The following is a 21,853-nucleotide window of genomic DNA, read 5'->3' on the forward strand; positions in this document are numbered from 1 at the left end:
CTACTCTTTGCCAAATTGTATGCTTTTTCTTTCAATTTGATACTATCTTTAACTTCCTTAGTTAGCCTTGGATGGTTCTTCCTTCCCTAGAGTCTGACTTTCCAGTCTGAAAGAATCTTTTGTTGACTGTTCCTTCCACCTGGGAGGTCACCTCTGGATATCAATGACCCAAGCTTGAGACTTCACCCAAAATGACTGCACGTTATGACTTGATATCTGTTACAGACCATTCAATAATACTTATACCATTGACGACTGACCCTGTGCTTCAGTCGCTTGGTTTCTGTGAGAAACAGACAGGATTGAGTGGTTGATCCATCCTTGTCTGTTCTCTGTTCTGATAGCTGACCTGCTATTCTCCTTCCTTGCCAGTTGCAGCACCAGCCTTGAGCTTAACGAACACTGGGCTCAACTAGCTCTTTGCTTCCCACCTTGCCATTGAATCCTTACAGTGCAGAAAGAGGCCATCCGGCCCATCAAGTCTGCACTAGCTCTCCGAAAGAACATCCCACCCGGGCCCTCCCCTCTGCCCTAACCCCCTTAATTCTATGCATTTACCACCCACCTAACCTCCACATCTTTGGACTATGGGAGGAATCTGGGGCACCCGATGGAAACCCACGCAGACACAGGGAGAACGTGCAACCTCCACACAGTCTCACAAGGCTGGAATTGAAACCAGGTCCTTGGATCTGTGAGGCAGCAGTGTGGACTACTGTGCCACTGTGACGACCCCCTTTTGCTATGAAATAGTTGCGAACACAGAAATCAAGGGGTGAATTATCCGGTCTCATCTGTACCAGCCCCGCTGCCAGCGAGAATGGAGAATTCTGAACGACGATTGGCCAAATCAATGGTTTTAGGCACGCATTTTGTGTGCTTTGTGATTGTTGGTGACATGTGCTCCACGGCTCCCTGTGATACCGTGGGGGCCTCTCACAGAACCCCACGGTTCCACAGACCACTTTTTGGGAACCCCTGCATTAGAATGTTACCTTTTAACCTTACTTAGAGTTTTAAGCAAACAACATTACATTGGCCATGCTAAATTCTCTGTCAGTGTACCTGAACAGGTGCCAGAGTGAGGTGACTAGGGGATTTTCACAGTAGCTTCATTGCAGTGTTAATGTAAGCTACCTGTGACACCAATAAATAAACTTTAAACTTCAACTCACCTTCAGATTTGTGGTGTACGGCATCAGCTCTTCAAATATAAGCCACCGTAGTGAGTTACCAATTCTCCTTGTGTGATTGGTGTGTTCCTGTAAGGCAGAAAACACAGTTATCATTCATATCAGGAATATTTTTAAGGCATTTTTTAAAGAAGTTGTGTTTAAAATCCCACCTGATTGCTCTCGTTCATGGCTGATTTTGTGTCTGGCGATATGCAAAGAATGTTGAACGAAACTCGGGAAAGAAAACAATTGTCAAAACAATTGGGTGCAATTTCTCCAGAATAACTGATTGTGCACAAGGTGGAAAATCTACGGAGCAACATTTAGCTCGGGGACACATCATTATAACTCCTGGGCAAGTTGTTGTTTAAATACATATTGGGTAATGTGATTCATTTTTGAAACGTAAGAAACATGAAATCCATATATAGAAGCAAGTGATGCCCGGGAACCTGAGAATGTATCCACCCGACCATCATAATAATGAGAGACTTTATCAGAGGGATGTTTTGATGCCGTTGTCACTCTGTATATATAATTTAAATGCCTCATTCAAAAAGCCTTCTATCAAATGCTTCCATATTCCTGAGGGTAACTGGGAATAAAATGACAGGGATGATTATTACCTCCTGGGGATATAACGTCAATATTTCTGTAAATTAGGTGGAAAAAATGAACTAAAATGAAACAAAAGTTTATATATTGCACATATAAAAAAAACATGTCCTTTGGGACTCTTCATTGAATTTAATTGAATTATTATTGTCACATGTATTAGGATACAGTGAAAAGTATTATCTCTTGTGAGTTATATAGACAAAACAAACTGTTCATAGAGGAGAAGGAAAGGAGAGGGTGCAGAATATGATGTTGCAGTTACTGATAGGGTGAAGAGAAAGATCAGCTATATATTTGATAGGACCATTCAAAAGTCTGATGGCAGCAGGGAAGAATCTGTTCTTGAGTCAGTTGGTATGTGTTTTCAGACTTGTGTATCGTTTTCCAGATGGGAGAAGGTGGAAGAGAGTATCTGCGGGGTGCATGGGGTCCTTGATTATGCTGTCTGCTTTCCCAAGGCAGCAGAAAGTGTAGACAGAGTCAATGAATAGGAGGCTGGTTTGCATGATGGAGTGGGCTGTGTTCACAACTTTTTGTAATTTCTTGCGGTCTTGTTAAGAGCAGGAGCCATACCAAGCTATGATACATCTGGAAAGGATGTTTTCTATGGTGCATCTATAAAAGTTTTGAGAGTCGTTGCAGACATGCTGAATTTCCTTAGCCTTCTGAGAAAGTAGAGGCATTGGTGGGCTTTTTTAACTATAGTGTTGGCATGGAGGGACCAAGACAGATTATTGTTGGGATGAACATCTAGAAACTCGAAGCTTTCGACCATCTCCACTTCATCACCTTTTATGTAGACAGGGGCATGTCCTCCACTACTTTTCCTGAAGTTGATGACTATCTCCTTTGTTTTATTGACATTGAGGAAGAGATTATTGTCATTGCACCATTTCACCAGGTTCTCTATCTCCATCCTGTACTCTGTCGTGTTGTGTTGTTTGAAATCCGACCCACTACAGTGGTGTCATCAGCAAACCTGAAAATGGAGTTGGAGTGGATTTTGGCCACGCAGTCATAAGTTGTAAGGAGTATAGTAAGGGGCTGAGGATTCAGCTCTGTGGGGCACCAGTGTTGAGGATAATCATGGAGGAGGTGTCATTACCTACCCTTACTAATTGCAGGCTGTGGGTTAGGAAGTGTAGGGTCCAGTTCACAGTGACTTAGAGGAGACCTCATTCGACAATGAAGTGGAAAAATGTAGTACCACACAATAGAAGTCTTTTAAATTACTGAGAATACAATTGCAGTATCATGAATATTTTGAAAGCGATAAAATCATACTTAAAAATAAGTTGTGCGATGAATAAGGTAATTGGACAACATTTCAATTTAACAGACATAATAAATTAACAATTCACAAGTGCAGACGTTATTTGATTTTAAACTCCGACTGTAAAAGGGCAATATTTAATGAAAGTGGTGAACAATATAGTCTGAAATTTCAAGCTGAGGGCATGCAGTTTAAATTGGAAAGCTCATAGTCGCTGCGAAACCACTTTGGTATTGAACTATAACTTGGTAATTGAAAGCAAATAAAAGCAAGTCAGTACCTTTTCTAATAAACATTTAAATACATAATGAGCAGTGTTTTTTTGTGGTTCCTATGTTGTCAAGAAAAGCTAAAAAGAAAATCCATTAGAATGTCCTGGATTTTCACTCTTGAGTCAGATAGTGGGAGTTGAGAAAATTCCCAGCTTGACCTGTCAGCCTCAGGTGAAATTGCCCGCAAGGTTGGGGTTTTCATTGTGAGGGGTACGGCTGCAGGCTGCAGTCAGGCCAACCGACAATGGGGAAAAATTTGGAGGCAACCCCAGGGGCTGCCAGGTGCAGAGGAAAACCCTATAAAAGGCCTGCCTTGGAGCAGTGGGATTTCATCCCATTGGAAATAAAAATAGAAAGGCCCACTAACCCTCATCCCTAGATTTTCTCACCCTTCTGCCCACTCCCCACACACAATTCATGCCACCAGATGTCCCCAATCCCTCCAATCCCTTAGGCACCCCTCTAATCCCTCATGCCTCCTGAGCCGAGCTATTCTCCTCCACTCACCCCCATAAACCCTCATGCCCCTCTGTCACTTTTTTTCGCTCACCCATTACCATGACCCCTCATTTTCCCATGCCAAGCTGTGGCACTCTCATGCCCATTGACCCACTATACACTGTGCAGAACCGTGGAACCCAATAGTGGCAATAGGAATGGTAGGAAATGCTTTTTAAAAAATAATTCATACATAACTTTGCACTATGGTGAAAAATTACTACAGAGCAGTTAAGGTGTCAATCATCCTGACACTTTAATGTTTCAAAAATCATTGAAACTGAAAGCACTTGAAACCTCTTAACCCTGTGTAAGCAAACATTGTGCCATTGACAGCAGATATCAGAGAGCCAGACTTATCCATCAAGCATTGTTTTACCCTGAAGCCCTGGTGTTTTAGAATTCTCATGGATTTCTGGGCTCTCTGGCAAGAATGCATAATAAAGCTTGCCTGAGTGCCCATAAATCCATTAGTCAGTTGAAACACCTGAGCCCCAGAGAAAACATTGTTTAATTGACAACTCTGACTCTGAACTCTGCTGTCAATTGCGTAATGTTCATTTACACAAAGTTCAGAAGTTTCAAATGCTCACAGTTTCAGCAATTGAAACTTTTAAAGATTCAGAACAATCTTTCTTTTATTACCCTATAGCAAAATAACTTTTTGTAACATATTGGAGAGTTGTAAATGTATAACTGATCTATTTAAAAGTTTTTTTTACAACATTGTATTGTCACTGTCGGGTTCATTGGCCATAAGCAGTGTATTATGGGTCAATGCACATGGAAATGCCACAGCTTAGCATAGGGGTCAAGGGAGGCATGGGGTGGGTGACAGGCACTGCTTGGCATAGGAGCCATGAGGGTGACATAGCCCGGCATAGTGGGGCACAAGGAACATTTTTTCAACTCAGCTTTGGGAAGGTTCCTTCGTGCAGACTATAGTTCTTTCAAAGTAATTCCAGACCATTTTCTCGAAAGCGGAATTAAAAGCAATTTTTTTTCAAAAAAGCCTTTTATAATGAGGTATCTATAATTGATTCTGAAGTGAAGGTAGTAATTATATTAACAACTCATTATTTTGCTAATTATGAGATGGTTTGGTATTAAGCTTAATACAACTTGGATAACTTTTCAAATATTGATTATGGCAAAAAGCCAGCTACTGGAGTGGAATCCATAATCTCCAATGGATTAATGAACAGACTTGAGCAGGGGTGAGCAATCGGAGAAAAACTTTGTGATTACACTTGAGACTCAAGTGTTGGACAGCGGTAAAGACAGGCAGTGGGGTTTAAAATAAAATGTAATTAGTAATAATGCAGAAGAAGAAATGGAAAATTTCCTCACGATATGCATTGCATCCAGGCAGAGGAATGCAGTGTGTGAGCATACGTCTGAGAAACCAAATGTGTGGAAGTTCTGAGTATAGAGTAAATGGGGCATGAACAGCAAGTGATGCAAGGAAAGAGAAGCACAAAATAGCAGAGAGAGAGAGAGCATCAGGTCAGGGAAATGAAAGGCTACACCAAAAATGGATTTTTTATTAATTAATTTGTGGGACATGGGCCTCGCTGGCTGGCCAGTATTTATTGTCTATCCCTTGTTGCCCGAGGGCAGTTGAGAGTCAACCACATTGCTCTGGAGTCACATGTAGACCAGACCAGGTAAAGATAGCAGATTTCCTTCCCTAAAGGGCTAGATGGGTTTCTCCGACAATCGACAATGATTTCATAGTCAACAGCAATTAATTCCAGATCTTTTATATTGAATTCAAATTCCACCATCTCCCATGTCGGGATTTGAATCCTGGTCTCCAAAAATAAATTATATACAGTCTAGGTACATGGCTGACACCTTTGACCAGGTTTTTGGTTAGCCATCCGAGGAGGACATGATTTGGCTGAATGCCAAGTTTTGTTTTGATTATTCCAGTGAATTGCCTTTGGACATTTATGTTTGAAAATAAAATATGATGTGGAGATGCCAGACAATGGTCTGTCTGGAGACAATACACATCTCTTTAACCTGTGTTTAATGCTCCCTCCACCCACATTGTCTGTACCTTTAAGACCTGGCTGGCTGTAGGGATTCGCATTCTAATCAGTATTCTGTAACTTGATTTTGTGTCGCTGTGCACTGTTTGAGAGCACATTTCCATTCCATCTGACGAAGGAGCAGCGCTCCGAAAGCTTATGGTATTTGCTACCAAATAAACCTGTTGGACTTTAACCTGGTGTTGTGAGACTTCTTACTGGAAATAAAATAAGCAGACAACCAAGTACAGAGAGCGAAGAGACAGACAAGTGGACAGGAAAATTAGCAGTGGAAAGAAAAAGATTGGAAACAAAGCACGTTAGTGCACAGGTTAAGAAGGATGTGCAGAACATGACTAGGAGAGCAGAGAGCCGGAAAATTAACATCTAGATCTTGAAACAACCTGCCCTGGTCCCTCCATGCCGACGCTATAGTTAAGAAAGTCCACCAATGCCTCTACTTTCTCAGGAGGCTAAGGAAATTTGCCATGTCTGCTACGACGCTCACCAACTTTTACAGATGCACCATAGAAAGCATTCTATCTGCTTGTATCGCAGCTTGGTATGGCTCCTGCTCTGTCCAAGACCGCAGGGAATTACAATGGGTCGTGAACGAAACCCAGTCCATCACGCAAACCAGCCTCCCATCAATTGACTGTGTCTTCACTTCTTGCTGCCTCGGAACAGTAGCAAGCATAATCAGGGACCCCACGCAGCCCGGACATTCTCTCTTCCACCTTCCCCTGTTGGAAAAAAGATACAAAAGTCTGAGTCACATATGACCCGACTCAAGAGCTACTTCTTCCCTGCTTCCATCAGACTTTTGAATGCATCTACCTTATATTAAATTGATCTTTCGTACACCATAGCTATGACTGTAACACTACATTCTGCACCCTCTATTTTCATTCTCTATGAACGGTATGCTTTGTCTGTATAGCGCACAAGAAACGATACTGTTTACTGTATACTAATACATGTGACAATAATAAATCAATCAACTAAATATTCAGAGCCCAGATCTTCGATCACAGGTCAGGTGCACAGGGATGATAGAATTCCCAACTCCTCAGGTCTGATCTTTTAAAATATTAGACCGATGTTGGATTTTCAGTCCAAGGAAGTGGACTGAATAAGAAATTGGAATGGGCACACCCCGGATGAACTGAGGATGCTGCTGGGTGCTGCAACGGGCTGGGCAGAGGTCTACCTTGAGGATCCAGCATGGTGTCCAAAGTTTAAAAATAAAGAGGATAGTATGTCCATGAGGCAGTCTGGGGAATGGGTGGACACATGGCAGGTTAAATTCTTCGAAAAGGTGCAAAACGTGTGAAGGAAGGAAGAATGAGGACAGGCAACATGAAGTAAATGGTACAATGTTAAAGGGAGTGAAATAACAGACGCCTGGGTGTGGTACACAAATCGTTGAAGGTCAAGTTCAAAAAGGTCAATAAAAAACATATGGAATCCATGGCTTTATGGAACAGAGTAAGAAGTCTCACAACACCAGGGTTAAAGTCCAACAGCTTTATTTGGTAGCAAATGCCACTAGCTTTCGGAGCGTACTGCTCCTTCGTCAGGTGGAGTGGGAGATGTGCTCACAAACAGGGCAGACAGAGACACAAACTCAATTTACAGAATAATGATTGGAATGCTAATCAAGCTAATCAATGCTAATACAGCTAATCAAGTCTTAAAGGTACAGACAATGTGAGTGGAGAGAGCATTAAGCACAGGTTAAAGAGATGTGTATTGTCTCCAGACAGGACAGCTAGTGAGATTTTGCAAGTCCAGGCAAGTCGTGGGGGTTACAGATAGTGTGACATGAACTCAAGATCCTGATTGAGGCCATCCTCATGTGTGCGGAACTTGGCTATCAGACTCTGCTCCGCGACCCTGCGGTGTCGTGTGTCACGAAGGCAGCCTTGGAGAACGCTTACCCGAAGATCAGAGGCCAAATGCCCGTGACTGCTGAAGTGCTCCCCAACAGGAAGAGAACAGTCTTGCCTGGTGATTGTCGAGCGGTGTTCATTCATCCGTTGTCGTAGCGTCTGCATGGTTTCCCCAATGTACCATGCCTCGGGACATCCTTTCCTGCAGCGTATCAGGTAGACAACGTTGGCCGAGTTGCAAGTGTATGTACCACGTACCTGGTGGATGGTGTTCTCATGTGAGATGATGGCATCCGTGTCGATGATCCGGTGAGTCTTGCAGAGGTTGCTGTGGCAGGGTTGTGTGGTGTCGTGGTCACTGTTCTCCTGAAGGCTGGGTAGTTTGCTGCGGACAATGGTCTGTGTGAGGTTGTACGGCTGTTTGAAGGCAAGAAGTGGGGATGTGGGGATGGCCTTGGCGAGATGTTCGTCTTCATCGATGACATGTTGAAGGCTTCGGAGGAGATGTCGTAGCTTCACCACTCCGGGGAAGTGCTGGACGATGAAGGGTACTCTGTCCACCGTGTCCTGTGTTTGTCTTCTGAGGAAGTCGGTGCGGCTTTTCGCTGTGGTGCGTCGGAACTGTCGATCGATGACTCAAGCGCCATATCCTGTTCTTATGAGGGCATCTTTCAGCGTCTGGAGGTGTCTGTTGTGATCCTCCTCATATGAGCATATCCTGTGTATACGGAGGGCTTGTCCGTAGTCCATACTTGGTAGTGTGGATGAACAGAGAGATCTCGGTGTCCATGTGCATAGATCCCTGAAAGTTGGCACCAGGTTGATAGGGTTGTTAAGAAGGTGTACGGAGTGTTAGCTTTTATTGGTGGAGGGATTGAGTTTCGGAGCCAGGAGGTCATGTTGCAGCTGTACAAAACTCTGGTGCGGCCGCACTTGGGGTATTGTGTACAGTTCTGGTCACCGCATTAGAGGAAGGATGTGGAAGCATTGGAAAGGATGCAGAGGAGATTTACTAAGATGTTGCCTGGTATAGTGGGAAGGTCTTATGAGGAAAGGCTGAGGGACTTGAGGTTGTTTTCGTTAGAGAGAAGAAGTTAAGAGGTGACTTAATAGAGGCATACAAGATGATCAGAGGATTAGATAGGGTGGATAGTGAGAGCCTTTTTCCTTGGATGGTGATAGCTAGCACGAGGGGACATAGCTGTAAATTGAGGGGTGATAGATATAGGACAGATGTCAGAAGGTAGGTTCTTCACTCAGAGAGTAGTAAGGGCGTGGAATGCCCTGCCTGCAGCAGTAGTGGACTCGCCAACATTAAGGGCATTTAAATGGTCATTGGATAAACATATGGATGATATTGGAATAATGTAGGTTGGATGAGCTTTAGATTGGTTTCATTGGTCAGCGCAATATCGAGGGCCAAAGGGCCTGTACTGCGTTGTAATGTTCTATGTTCTATGTAGGGGATGGCTTCTTTAATGTGTTTAGGGTGGAAGCTGGAAAAGTGGAGCATCATGAGGTTATCCATGGGCTTGCGGTACAGTGAGGTGCTGATCGTCCTTAATGGAGATGTGTGTGTCCAAGAATGCAACCAATTCTGGAGAGTAGTCCATGGTGAGTCTGATGGTGGGATGGAACTTGTTGATGTCATCATTTAGTTGTTTCACTGATTGTTCACCGTGAGTCCAAAGGAAGAAAATGTCGTTGATGTATCTAGTGTAGAGCATCGGTTGAAGGTTCTGTGCGGTGAAGAAGTCTTGTTCGAACCTGTGCATGAAGATGTTGGCATATTGAGGTGCGCATTTGGTGCCCATGGCTGTTCCGTGTGTCTGGATGAAGAACTGGTTGTTGAAGGTGAAGACATTGTGGTCCAGGATGAAGCGGATGAATTGTAAAATTGCATCTGGAAACTGGCAGTTGTTGGCGTTGAGTACTGAGGCAGTTGCAGCAATGCCATCATCGTGGGGGATGCTCGTGTAGAGTGCCGAAACATTCATTGTGGCGAGGAGTGCTCCTGGTTCAACTGCTCCATGTGTGCTGAGTTTCTGTAGGAAGTCCGTAGTGTCACGACAAAAGCTGGGAGTTCTTTGTACAATGGGTTTCAGGATGCCCTCGACATAGCCGGAGAGATTCTCGCACAGGGTCGGCCAAGCCAATTGGGTGCAAGGGCGTGTGTCCCCTGTCAGGGAGGATCCTCAATTGGAGCTAGGAAAATAGTCACGTATTTAGTTCTGTCAGACACTTGTTTGCAAATAACTATTTATCATTGGTGATAAACTCTTTTATACTTTAAGCCACAAAGAGTCCCCTTCAATCTATTACAGCTTCTGTCAAGTGTTCAATGCTTCAGTGAATTTTGTATATAAAAGTGACAACTGACTTCTGCTACCAGATAAAGCGTGATACTGGCAAAATAATGAGATGAATGTGACCACTGTGGAATTCCTATTGACCTTATTAAAAATATACCACAGTTTGTGTCATTGTTAATGAGTAAGTTTGAAGAAAGACCATGTTTATTCAAATACTAATCCATTCCCTGTACAGTGAACAACACATGTTAGACACAAATGATTCCCTGTACGGAACTGCTTGTTCACTATGGGGAAAGCTCGAATGGAAGTTACTCCAAATCTGTACTGCAAAAGGTGTGCTCAATTACTACAAAAGTTACAATCAAGAGGTTTATTGCTTTCAACCATGTCACTAAAAGGATGGCACAATGGTTAGCATTGCTGCCTCACAGTGCCAGGAACCCCGATTTGATTCCCAGCTTGGGTCACTATCTGTGCGGGGTCTGCACGTTCTCCCCATGTCTGCCTGGGTTTCCTCTGGATGCTCCAGCTTCCTCCCACAGTCTGAAAGACATGCTGGTTGGGTGCATTGGGCATGCTAAATTCTCCCTCAGTATATCTGAACAGGAGTGTGGCGACTAGGGGATTTTCACAGTAACTTCATTGCAGTGTTAATGTAAACCTACTTGTGACATTCATTAAAAAAAACTTCAAACCTGCAGCATCCTTTTCCCCCATTATAGTACTTATTCATTATTTGCAACTTTGAACTTTACTGTATTTTCTACCCTTTGGGCATTCAACTGTCTTCTCTGTTTTTTATAGAGTTCTCTGTTAGGTAAAAACAAAATTAATTTTGTCTCCATGGACATTGAACAGGAATAATGCTAACTAATCATAATATTTTATTACATTTCTACAATAATCTATCCATCACAACACACAGAGGGAATCTTAATTAACAGATAACGTCTGGCACTTAGTCTGCTACAGGAATTTGCTGCACAATATAAAATAGATTAATTAACCTTAGCTTGAAGGGGGAGGGGGGGGGGGTAGTTTTCCTGTCCCATCCGCCATGGGAATCGTAGCGGGCAGGGGGTGGACCATGGGAAGATCCGTTGACCTCGAGTAGGATTTTCTGGTTTTGGGGCGATCGCAGCTGGAAAGTCCCACCCGATAAGTCCATGAACTAGATTCTGTGGACTGGCCAGACATCCAAAATTGGAATTGTACATTCCTGTCCATTCAGAATGACAATCGGATGGATTGCTGCTTCGAAGCAACTTATCTTCGCTGGAAATCGAAAGCCCCATCTCGCTCGACCTTCCTCACGTAGGCTGAGTGAGACTCAAACAGCGAAGCAGCTGAGGGGCTCCAGCAGCGAGGTGTAAACAGAGCACAGCATGGTGGCACAGTGGTTAGCACTGCTGCTTCACAGCGCCAGGGACCTGGGTTCAATTCCGGCCTCGGGTCACTGTGTGGAATTTGCGCATTCTCCCCGTGTCTGCATGGGTTTCTCCGGGTGCTCTGGTCTCCTCCCACAGTCCAAAGATGTGCGGGTTAGGTGCACCGGCCATGCTAAATTGCCCCTCAGTGTCAGGGGACTTTCAGGGTAAATACATGGGGTCACATGGATCGGGCATGGGTGAGATTGTGATCAGTGCAGACTCGATGGGCCAAATGGCCTCCTCTGCACTGTAGGGATTCTATGATTCTATGACATCACACCCTTTCTAATGGCACTAGCTTAAAGTTTAAAGAGACCATTGAAAGGGAGAAGGTAACTTTTAAAGGTAAGAGAATGGGTTGAGGGGGTGGGGGCTCATATATTGATGGTCGTGTGGTGTTGGGTCAGGTGAGTAGGTTAGGGTATCAGGGGATGGGGTGTGTGCCAGGTTGGGTCTGGATATTGTGGGAGGTGGTTAGTCGTGTTGTAGGGGGACAGGGCAGTCAAGTATAGTTGGGTCGGTGGAGTGCTTGGTTGGGGTGGGTGGGTATGGTCGTTCCTCTCGGGGGTGGGGGGGGGGTGCGTTGGAGATCATGTGGGAGTCTCTGGGGGGCGGGGGGGTGGAGTGGAGGGGGGGGGCACGGTGTCCCACAGATTTAAATCACTGTCAGATGTTCCCAGCCCAGTGTAATTGTCCCAGGGAAATTAGCCCTCCTGGAAAATTGCTGGGTAAACCCTTAAGTGGGAACTTCTCAAAGGGATTCCTCCGCGCACCTTTGGTATATCTCCTGAATCTAATGCTGAGGAGCCAGGAGGTTGTGGCCCAAAATGTAAGAACAATGTACAATCTGATCATCAAGTGATTGTACACTACATTGAAAATATTTAGTAGTAAAATCACTGGGGATTGGGGACCATTATTTGCTGAGGGATTCAACCTAACAGCATCTCCCATTCAGTAAACTTTCCTTTGGCATGTTTAACTTTTTAAATATTGAGCGGTAGGTTGCTGAAAATGTGAGCTGATAACATTACAGCGAAGGAAAGTGGACATCCGAGGTCTGAGTGAACAGGGCAAGCAACCGTGCATCTATCTCCTTCAACAATCAGACTGAAGGATTGTGAAATTAACAGTGCAAGACCTGAGAAAAAAGTGTAAATTAGAGTGGGCAAATTCAATGTCAAATCAGGTACAGAAAGCAAAATAAAGAGATGGAATAAAAGATTGGATGAAGAGGAAGAGAAAAAAGAAACAGAAATAATAAGTTAAAAGAAAGATCCCATTTTAAATGGTACATTTTAAATATCTTCAACAATTAAACCATTTATCAATGAAGCTCCATACTTGTATGTTTAAATGCACTTTGGCTGCAGTTAATATTTATTGCATTGTTAGAAGGAGCTTATGGAATGGAATGGAATTCCTACAGTACAGAAGGAGGCCATTCAGCCCATCGAGTCTGCACCAACCACAATCGCACCCAGGCCCTATTCCCGTAACCCCATACATTTACTCTGCTAATCCCCCTGACACTAAGAGTCAATTTAGCATGGCCAATCAACCTAACCCACGCATTTTTGGACTGGGAGGAAACCGGAGCACCCAGAGGAAACCCACGCAGGCACAAAGAGAAAGTGCAGACTTCACACAGACAGTGACCGAGGCTGGAATTGAACTTGGGTCCCTGGTGCTGTGAGGTAGCAGTGCTAACTACTGTGCCACCCAAATGCTGAAATGGATAAAAGTTTTGTTCATATCCACTGTTCAAATATAGGAACCATGTGACATTTCAAGGGCAGGCTGGAAATGTTGCATTTTGGAAAGTCGAATCAGGGTAGGACTTGTACTGTGAATGGTAGGGCCCTGGGGAGTGTTAAGGAACAGAGGGACCTAGGAGTACAAGTACATAGTTTATTGAAAGCAGAATCGCAGGTAAACATGGTGGTGAAGAAGGCGTTTAGCACACTGGACTTTATCAGTCAGGGCATTGAGTATAGGAGATGGGACAGGTTACAGTTGTATAAGTCGTTGGCGAGGCCGCACTTCGAGTGTTGTGTACAGTTTTGGTCACCCATCCTGGTTACAGGAAAGACATCGATAAACTGGAAAGAGTGCAAAGAAGATTTACGAGGATGTTCCCAGGACCAGTGGGCCTGAGTTATAGGGAGTCTTGGCCAGGCTTGGACTTTATTTCTTGGAATGTAGGAGAATGAGGGGGACCTTATTGAGATGTATAAAATCATGAAGGGCATAGATAGGATGAATGCACATCATCTTTTTCCCAGGGAAGGGGAATTGAAAACTAGAGGGCATTGGTTTAAGGTGAGAGGGGAAAGATTTAAAAGGAACCTAAGGGATAGCTTCTTCATGCGAGCGTGGTGCGTATATGGAATGATCTGCCAGAGAAAGTGGTTGAGGCAGATACAATAGCAACATTTAAAAGCATTTCAATGAGTACATGGCTGGGAAAAGGCTTTATGGGCAGACGCGGGCAATTTGGACTAACTGGAAGGACACCATGGTCGGCATGGACCGGTTGGGTCAAATGGCCTATTTCCGTGCTGTTTTCCTCAATGAATCTATGGGTGGGATTTTATGGACTCGCTCAGGCAAGATAGGAAATTCCCACCCAAGGTCAATGGAGATTCCTGTTCTCAGACCCTTGCGTACTTCGATTCTGGGTGAGTGAGGTAGTAGAGTTCCGGCCTAAGATTCTACGTTACTTTTCCAAAGCAAATGGCCAAATAACATAATTTTAACATCAACCTTTAGGTTTCGACACTTAACCTTGTATTTTCTCCTCTCCTGAAGATCCTATACCATTTGCTCATAGATAACATAGAGCAACATTTGCCTAATCATTATTTCAACAGCAATTTTTCTTTCTAAGACTAGTATAACTGAAGATGAATGAGCAAATAACCTGATGCTGTGCTGCTTATATCCCTAACTCCGACCCCTCTTTCAAGCAATTAAATGCAAACAGTTTGTCTGCCCAAACTTTCAAAGGGAGATCACTTAAACTGGGAATTTTATCACGATCGAAAACCTATTCTTAATGTAGAGCATGCTTAATTTGTTCGTACAGGAAACAAAAAAATAAAAGCAAAATACTGCTGGAATCTGAAACAAAAACAGAAAATGCTGGAAAATCTCAGCAAGTCTGACAGCACCTGTGGAGAGAGAATAGAGCCAACATTGAGAGTCGAGATGACCCTTCATCAGAGCTGAGAGCAAAGAGAATCAGCAGAGATTTATACTATGCGGGTGGGAGTGGAATGGGACAAAGGGAATGTAAATGAGGACACAGAAGGCTGAGAAGGTGCGAAGAGTGTCCATTAAGTGATCAGAATGCGTGAATGACAGAACAGAGATTGTTAAAGGACTGCCTGAGAAATGTGGCAGTTGCACTGAAATGGGGGCGCGGGGGTGGGGTGGGGGGGGGGGAGGTGGCTATGGAAAGAAGGGGAGCTGGAATCAAGAAGGGGAATAATAGAACTGAAAAAGGATGATAAAATGGATGAATGAGATGAAATGAAATAAAATAAATGGAAATGGGGTGGAGGGGAGAGTTCATGCTCTGAAGTTGTTGAACTTAGTGTTCAGTCCGGAAGGCTGTAAAGTGCCTAATCAGAAGATGAGGTGCTGTTCCTCCAGTTTGCGTTGCGGTTCGCTGGAACATTGCAAAAGGCCAAGGACAGACATGTGGACAGGAGAGCAGGGTGGTGTGTTGAAGTGGCAAGCAACAAGAAGGTCTGGATCCTGCTTGCGGACGGACCGAAGGTGTTCAGCAAAGCAGTCGCCCAGTCTGCGTTTGGTGTCTCCAATGCAGAGTAGACTGCATTGGGAGTGGCGAATGCACAGACCAGATTGAAGGAGGTGCATGTGAAGCACTGCTTCATCTGAAAAGGGTGTTTAAGGACCTGGGATGGTGAGCAGCGATGAGGTAAAGGGACAGGTGTTACACCTTCTACAATTGCATTGGAAGGTGTCGTGGGCAGGGGGTGAGGTATTGGGTGTCCCGGAGAGAGCGATCCCTGTGGAATGCTGACGGGGGTTGAGAGGAAGATGTGTTGGGTAGTGGCATATGCTGGAGTTGGCAGAAATGGCGGAGGATGATCCTTTGAATGTGGAGACTGGTGGGGTGAAAAGTGAGGACAAGGGGGACCCTATCCTGGTTCTGGGAGGGAGGGGAGGGGGTGAGAGCAGTGGTCCGGGGGATGGATTGGACACGGTTGAGAGCCCTGTCAACCACAGTAGATGGAAAACCATGATTGAGGAAGAAGGAAGACATATCGGCAGCATTATTTTGGAAAGTGGCATCATCAGAACAAATGCAACAGAGGTGAAGGAACTGAGAATGGGATGGAGTCCTTGCAGGATGTGGGATGTGAAGAGCTGTAGTCAAGGTAGTTGTGGGAGTCGGTGGGCTTGTAATGGATACTAGTGTACAGTTTATCACCAGAAATGGAGACCGAAAGGTCATGGAAGGGAAGAGAAGTGTCAGAGATGGACCATGTGAAGGTGATGGAGGGGTGGAAATTGGAAGCAAAATTGATAAATATTTCCAAGGCCAGATGAAAGCATGAAGTGGCACCAAAATAGTCGTCGATGTACCGATAAAGGAGTGGTGGGAGGGGGCCGGAGTAGGATTGGAACCGGGAGTGCTCCACATAACCCATAAAGAGACAGGCATAGCTGGGACCCATGCGGGTGCCCATAGCCACACCTTTTATTTGATGGAAGTGAGATGAGTTAAAGAAAACAAATACCTATTTCAGATAGATTTTGGACATATTACTCAAGGAGGGTACCTTTACTGTGAAACAAATCATGTCTTACAAACCTATTGGACTTCTTCAAGTGGTGGACCTAATAAATGAGGGAAGCTCAATAGATATGGAACCAATTTTCTTCTCCAGAACACCTGGGAAGATTAAGGGCTGGATTCTATGTCCCTCCCACTGGGTGTGCTTTTGATGGGGAAGCATATAAAATATGATTGGTAGCCAGCCTTCTGCCTTCCCATCCACCTCAACTTAAGTAATATGGTGTGTGAGCTGACACTGCTCACCATTAGTGGCCGATTGAGCTTGTTCACAGGCCAGTTGATCTGATTATTATACAGTGGGAGGGTGGGAGTGGGCTTTTTCACCATTTGAGAAGGAAGGGGGATGCATCATATGGGGGTGGAGGGGTACCCTGTGGGCATCAGAGGCACTACCCCACAAGATGATATCTCCCCCTCACTCCCTGGCCTCTGAAAACTGTCCACACCCCCCACCCCCCTACCTCGGGTGCCTCTTCCCTTCCTGCCCTAAAATCCCACCTTAACCTGGGATCCATTGCCCTTCTTCCTGGGGCCTGCTTGCAGTTGCAGCAGTGCCCATGACTAAATTCTGGGACTGCTTAGGCTGCTGATCAATCTGATTGTCCGGCAACTCTCGAGGGAAGGACATCTTCCGCTGAGAGTCAGAAGTCCCATTCGAGCTTATTAAAGCTGCAGGCAGCTTGCTTTTGCTGTAGGACAGCCTTTTATCCAGTTGGTCGATATGCGATCCACTTTTGTAATGGGGGAGGGGGTGGTGGAAAAGAACATATGTTCCCTGGTAAAATTCAGCCCTATGTTCTGAAGCTCAAGGCAGGTGACGCATTTAGGTGAGGTTTCCACTGCCCTTATATTGCTCCAGAATTTTCACAATGGGGGTGGAGAAATAGACTGCTTCCACAACAGGCACAGGTCAAGGGAAGGTCTGGAAATGAGGCAGCTCATCAATAAGCCAGCCACTATGATGGGCACAAGGAGAAGCTGGAGGTAGAATGTGCACAGATCCCTAAAATCAGAGATATAGGTTGAAAACATGGGAAAAAACTGATAAGATGAAACTGAGGAAAAGGGTTGCAAGTAGCAGAATAAAGCAAATCAAGTCATTTAGGGTAAGGCTTAGGCTGACAATTGACAATTACAATTGCAAGCTTATGAAACTGGGGTTGGAGATAAATGGTGGGACACAACAGAGGGCTCTGAGTATACTGATGGGCTGTTTGTTGAAGCCATTAGTTTTGTATGCAACAGAAGTGAAGAAGATGAAGAAGCTTTTGGAATTTTGAGCAAAGTAACAAAACAATAAATTCCCTCGTGTAACAGTGAACTTGTATAGAATACTGGTTTCGCAGCACTGAGAGCACTGACTAATTTCTGATCATTATATGACAGGGAGGATTTTGTGGCTTTGGATGAATACAGAGGACAGAATAAGAATATTCAGAATTATATCAGCAAAGCGAAGAGAAATCTTACCGGTGTTTTGAAGATTCAGGCAAACTGAACCCCAACAAACCACTTAACAACAATTATTTTAAAAGAGAATTCATTTCTTCAAAAAGGAACATTGACGCATACAAGCAAGGGAGTGGGCTGAGACTAGAAGGATCAAATGGAGAATAACAGCAGCACAGAGTAGACAGCCCAATTACAGAATTCTACATCTAAATAAATTCTGTACGCTGGGGAAATAGATTCAAACTGAATGGAGAGAAGGTGAACAGAAATCTTAGATAAAACCAGTTCACACGGAGTGTGCTGAATGCATAAAACAAACTTCTTGTGGACACAGTAGAAATGGATCATGCCAGCAAATTCATAGGAAGCCATTCGGCACATTATGCCAAGAGACATACAATTAGCGATACTTACCCACTCTTTCCCCCTTGTCCTGTAGGACACAATTCTCTCATCCCGGTCTATGTTCATTGGTGGCAGGGGCTGGCGAGGATGGGGACAGGGAGTGTTTCTTGCTGCAGAGGCTGATGGGAAGCCACGCCATATCTTCTGTCCCGGCGTAATTAATTATGCATCTGGGGGTTCAGTGTCGACTTCCTTGGCAGGGCGGGCTTGATGGCACACATCCCGCTGTCATATCTGGGTGCCGTATTTAAAAGGCATCCAACTTCACTGAACCACCATTGAAGAAAGGAGATGGATCTCCGGGAACATTCTGAGGCTGGACGATAGACCGCCTCGAAGACACTGAGGCTGGAGGATCCACTTGATCGTGGCTCCCCCCCACCCAGTGCTTTTGCGTTCCAGAGACCAGAGTTCCTGGTAGCCTCCACCCCAAACTCCAGAGGCAGCTTCAAGTCCTGACTTTTGCATGCCATGTGTTCTGGACTGTCCTATTTTCCTGCTGGCGTCATGAAAAATCGGTCAGGGGTGTTAAGATTCCGGTTGGACCTTCATCTATGTCCCATTAATGGGTTGCAAATCGGTTTTAAGCCAGCCACTAGTGGGTTTCCTGATCTACCATCGTGAGCAGCATTGGAAGATCCCACTGTAAATTCATACTGGCGTGAAACCAAATTTTAAGCCTCCCCTGCCTGCCTTGATTGTGCAGGTGAAAGGATGGGAGAATACTACCCTTAGTCAACATAGTGGTGCTGGATTCAAATCAACATGGCAAAATGAAGAAGAACAAGCTAGTTTAAGAGTAACTCAGAAAGAGAGTAAGCATATTAAAGAGTAACCTGAATTGTGCTTGTGTGAACGCGGGGAGGGTGTAAGGAATGAAACAGGAGTGACTGAAATCTACACATAATTGGAAAATAAATTAATTCATTAGGGGGGGGGTCATTATTTGTTAGAGAGGAACTAGTTACACCAAAATTGATGCTGGCAGTAGTCCTGTCTCAGTGAATAAAATTAAAAGAAAGAGTAGGGTCATGCACATTATCCTCGTGTCTGCAGGGGTTTCCTTCGGTTTTCTCCCACAGTCTAAACATGTGCAGGTTAGGTGGATTGGACAAGATAAATTGCCCCTTCGTATCCCAAGATGTGTAAGTTAGGGGGATAAGTGGGGCAAATGCAGGGGATGGACTTGGGTACAATGCTCTGTTGGAGAGTCAGTGCAGACTCAATGCTCTGTCGGAGAGTCAGTGCAGACTCGATGCTCTGTCGGAGAGTCGGTGCAGACTCGATGGGCCCAATGGCCTCCTTTTTCATTTTAGGAATTCTATGATTCTATGTAAGTAATTGGAATCTGCTACAGGCCAACAAGTGATCTAAGAGGCGAGTGCTGGGCAGCTGATGCAGTTTTGTGGGAAGAGAAGTGACAAGAGTAATTTTGAGATTTCAGTTTTCCTCATATTGACTAAAGTGTGCATGGACAGTCTGTATGTGGTCAGGAATTTACAGATATTTTGAGGGGCTTGTTTCTAAAACAGGACAATAAGGAACCTAAGGAAGGAATGTGATCATGAATGAGAAGGAAACGATAAGTAACAAAGAACTAAGCACACATTTAGACCATAGATTCCGACATCAATCACCCCACAGAATATATTCATTATATAAAGACCAAACACATTAAAATAGGTTTACAAATGGTTGGTTGGTAGACAATGACTTGTATTTATATAGCACCAGTATAGCAAAATGTCTCATGGCACTTCACATTATCAAACAAAATTTCAGACCAAATCACATGATGGGGACATATTTTATGAAGGTGATGGGGGTGATCCACTGGCTGAAGAGCTGGTGTGAGCATCATAATATCTCCTTAGGGGAGGACCCACCACATTATTTGCCAATTTTTTACTTAATTAGGCATCAGTGGCCTTCCCCACAATAAAGGATCCCTGGGGCTGGATGTACTGCCTGGCTGCTGGCCAATCAAAGAACGGCAGCTCTTCGTTGCTCAGCAACACCACCAGGTAGGCTGCTGTTGGTCATTCACACTCTTGAGGCTCAGAATCAATGTGGACTCAGGCATAGGTGAGTGCTGGCAGGAGGAGAGTTGTGGGGACAGGTGGTGGAAGGAGGAGTGGGGGATTGGAGTTCAGCAGCCAGGGAAGGGGTATGGTTCTTGGCAGCCTCACCTTCCCACTATTGGGTCCCTCTCTTAGGCACTGAATGGCTTTAAAAAAAAAAGGTTCCCCCTCAGAAGCTGGTCTTCCAACATTGCGTGTCCTCCACCCACTGCTGAGGAAACACTAGCAGGTGGCAGGATGAGACCCTTGAGAAAGAATTAATTGTGTACTTAAGGGCCTTAACTGGTGGCAGGGTGGGAAGGCCATCTATAGTCCTTCCCATCATAGACTCAATCGGGGCAATGGCAGGAAAGGGCTGATCATCTGACTAAATGCCCCACCACCAAATATGTCCTGGGGGAGGGCAGGGAGAGGAGATATCAAGGTCAGATCTCCAAAAACTTTTATTTCAATTTTCAGGAAATGTGTGCACCACTGGGAAGAGCAGTCTTTGTTGCTCATCCCTTATTGCCCTTGAGAAGGTGGTGATGAGCCATCTTCGTGAACTGCTGCAATCTATCTGGTGTAGGTACACCTACAATGCTATAATGAAGGGAGTTCCAGGATTTTGATCAAGCGAGGGTAAAGGAACAGTGATGTAGTTCCAAGTCGGGATAGTGTGTGGCTTGGAGGAGAACTTGCAGGTGGTGGTTTTCCTGTATGCCTGCTTCTGTTGTCTTTATAACTGGTAGAGATGATGAGTTTGGAAGATACTGTTGAAGGAGCCTTGTGAGGTGCCGTACACACTATGACAATAAGAGTCACATTGGACTCAAAACATCCACAGATGCTGCTAGACGTGCAGTTTCTCCAGCATTTCCGGTTTTTATAATGGGGACATGTGATCTTTGAAATAGTGCCATGTGATCTTTAACATCCACCTGAGCCATGGTTTGATATCTCAATCAAAAGATGGCACGTCCTACAGTGCAACACTCCCTCAGTGCTGCACTGGAGTGTGAACCTCAACTTTTCTGCTCAAGCCTTGGAATTAGACTTAACTCCGAACCCTCTCATTTCAAGCCCAGGGCACTACCAGCTGAGTCACAGCTGATATGTAATGATAGAGAGAAGGGAAGCAGCTGTAGACAGTTGGGCCTGGGACACTACTTATGTGAAACTCCTGCACCAGTTTCCTGGGGCTGGGGTAGGATTCAAGGAATGTCATAAAGGAGGAGACGAGAGAGGTTTACGGAGAAAATTCCAGAGCTTATGCTTAGGTAACTGAAGGGACGCCCATTGGTGGAGTGATTAAAATCGGGAACATACAAGAGATCTGAATTGGGGGTGTACAGAAATCATAGAAGACCATAGAATCCCTACAGTGCAAAAGGAGGCCATTCGGCCCATCGAGTCTGCACCGACCACAATCCCACCCAGGACCTATTCCCATAACCCTACTTGTTTATCCTGCTAATCCCCTGACACTAGAATCAATTTAGAACATAGAAACTTAGAACATAGAACTGTACAGCACAGAACAGGCCCTTCGGCCCACAATGTTGTGCCGAGCTTTGTCTGAAACCCAAATCAAGC

The 21,853-nt window shown here is 44.7% G+C and overlaps 1 protein-coding gene across 1 annotated transcript in view; it reads left to right on the top strand.

Moving 5' to 3' along the window:
• LOC144511889 (metabotropic glutamate receptor 4-like) overlaps positions 1-21,853 on the top strand; it is a 1,280,229-nt gene that overhangs the window by 149,530 nt on the left and 1,108,846 nt on the right. The window lies entirely within an intron of this gene.

The sequence above is a fragment of the Mustelus asterias genome, chromosome 25, assembly GCF_964213995.1.
Source record: "Mustelus asterias chromosome 25, sMusAst1.hap1.1, whole genome shotgun sequence".
Lineage (NCBI taxonomy): Eukaryota > Metazoa > Chordata > Chondrichthyes > Carcharhiniformes > Triakidae > Mustelus > Mustelus asterias.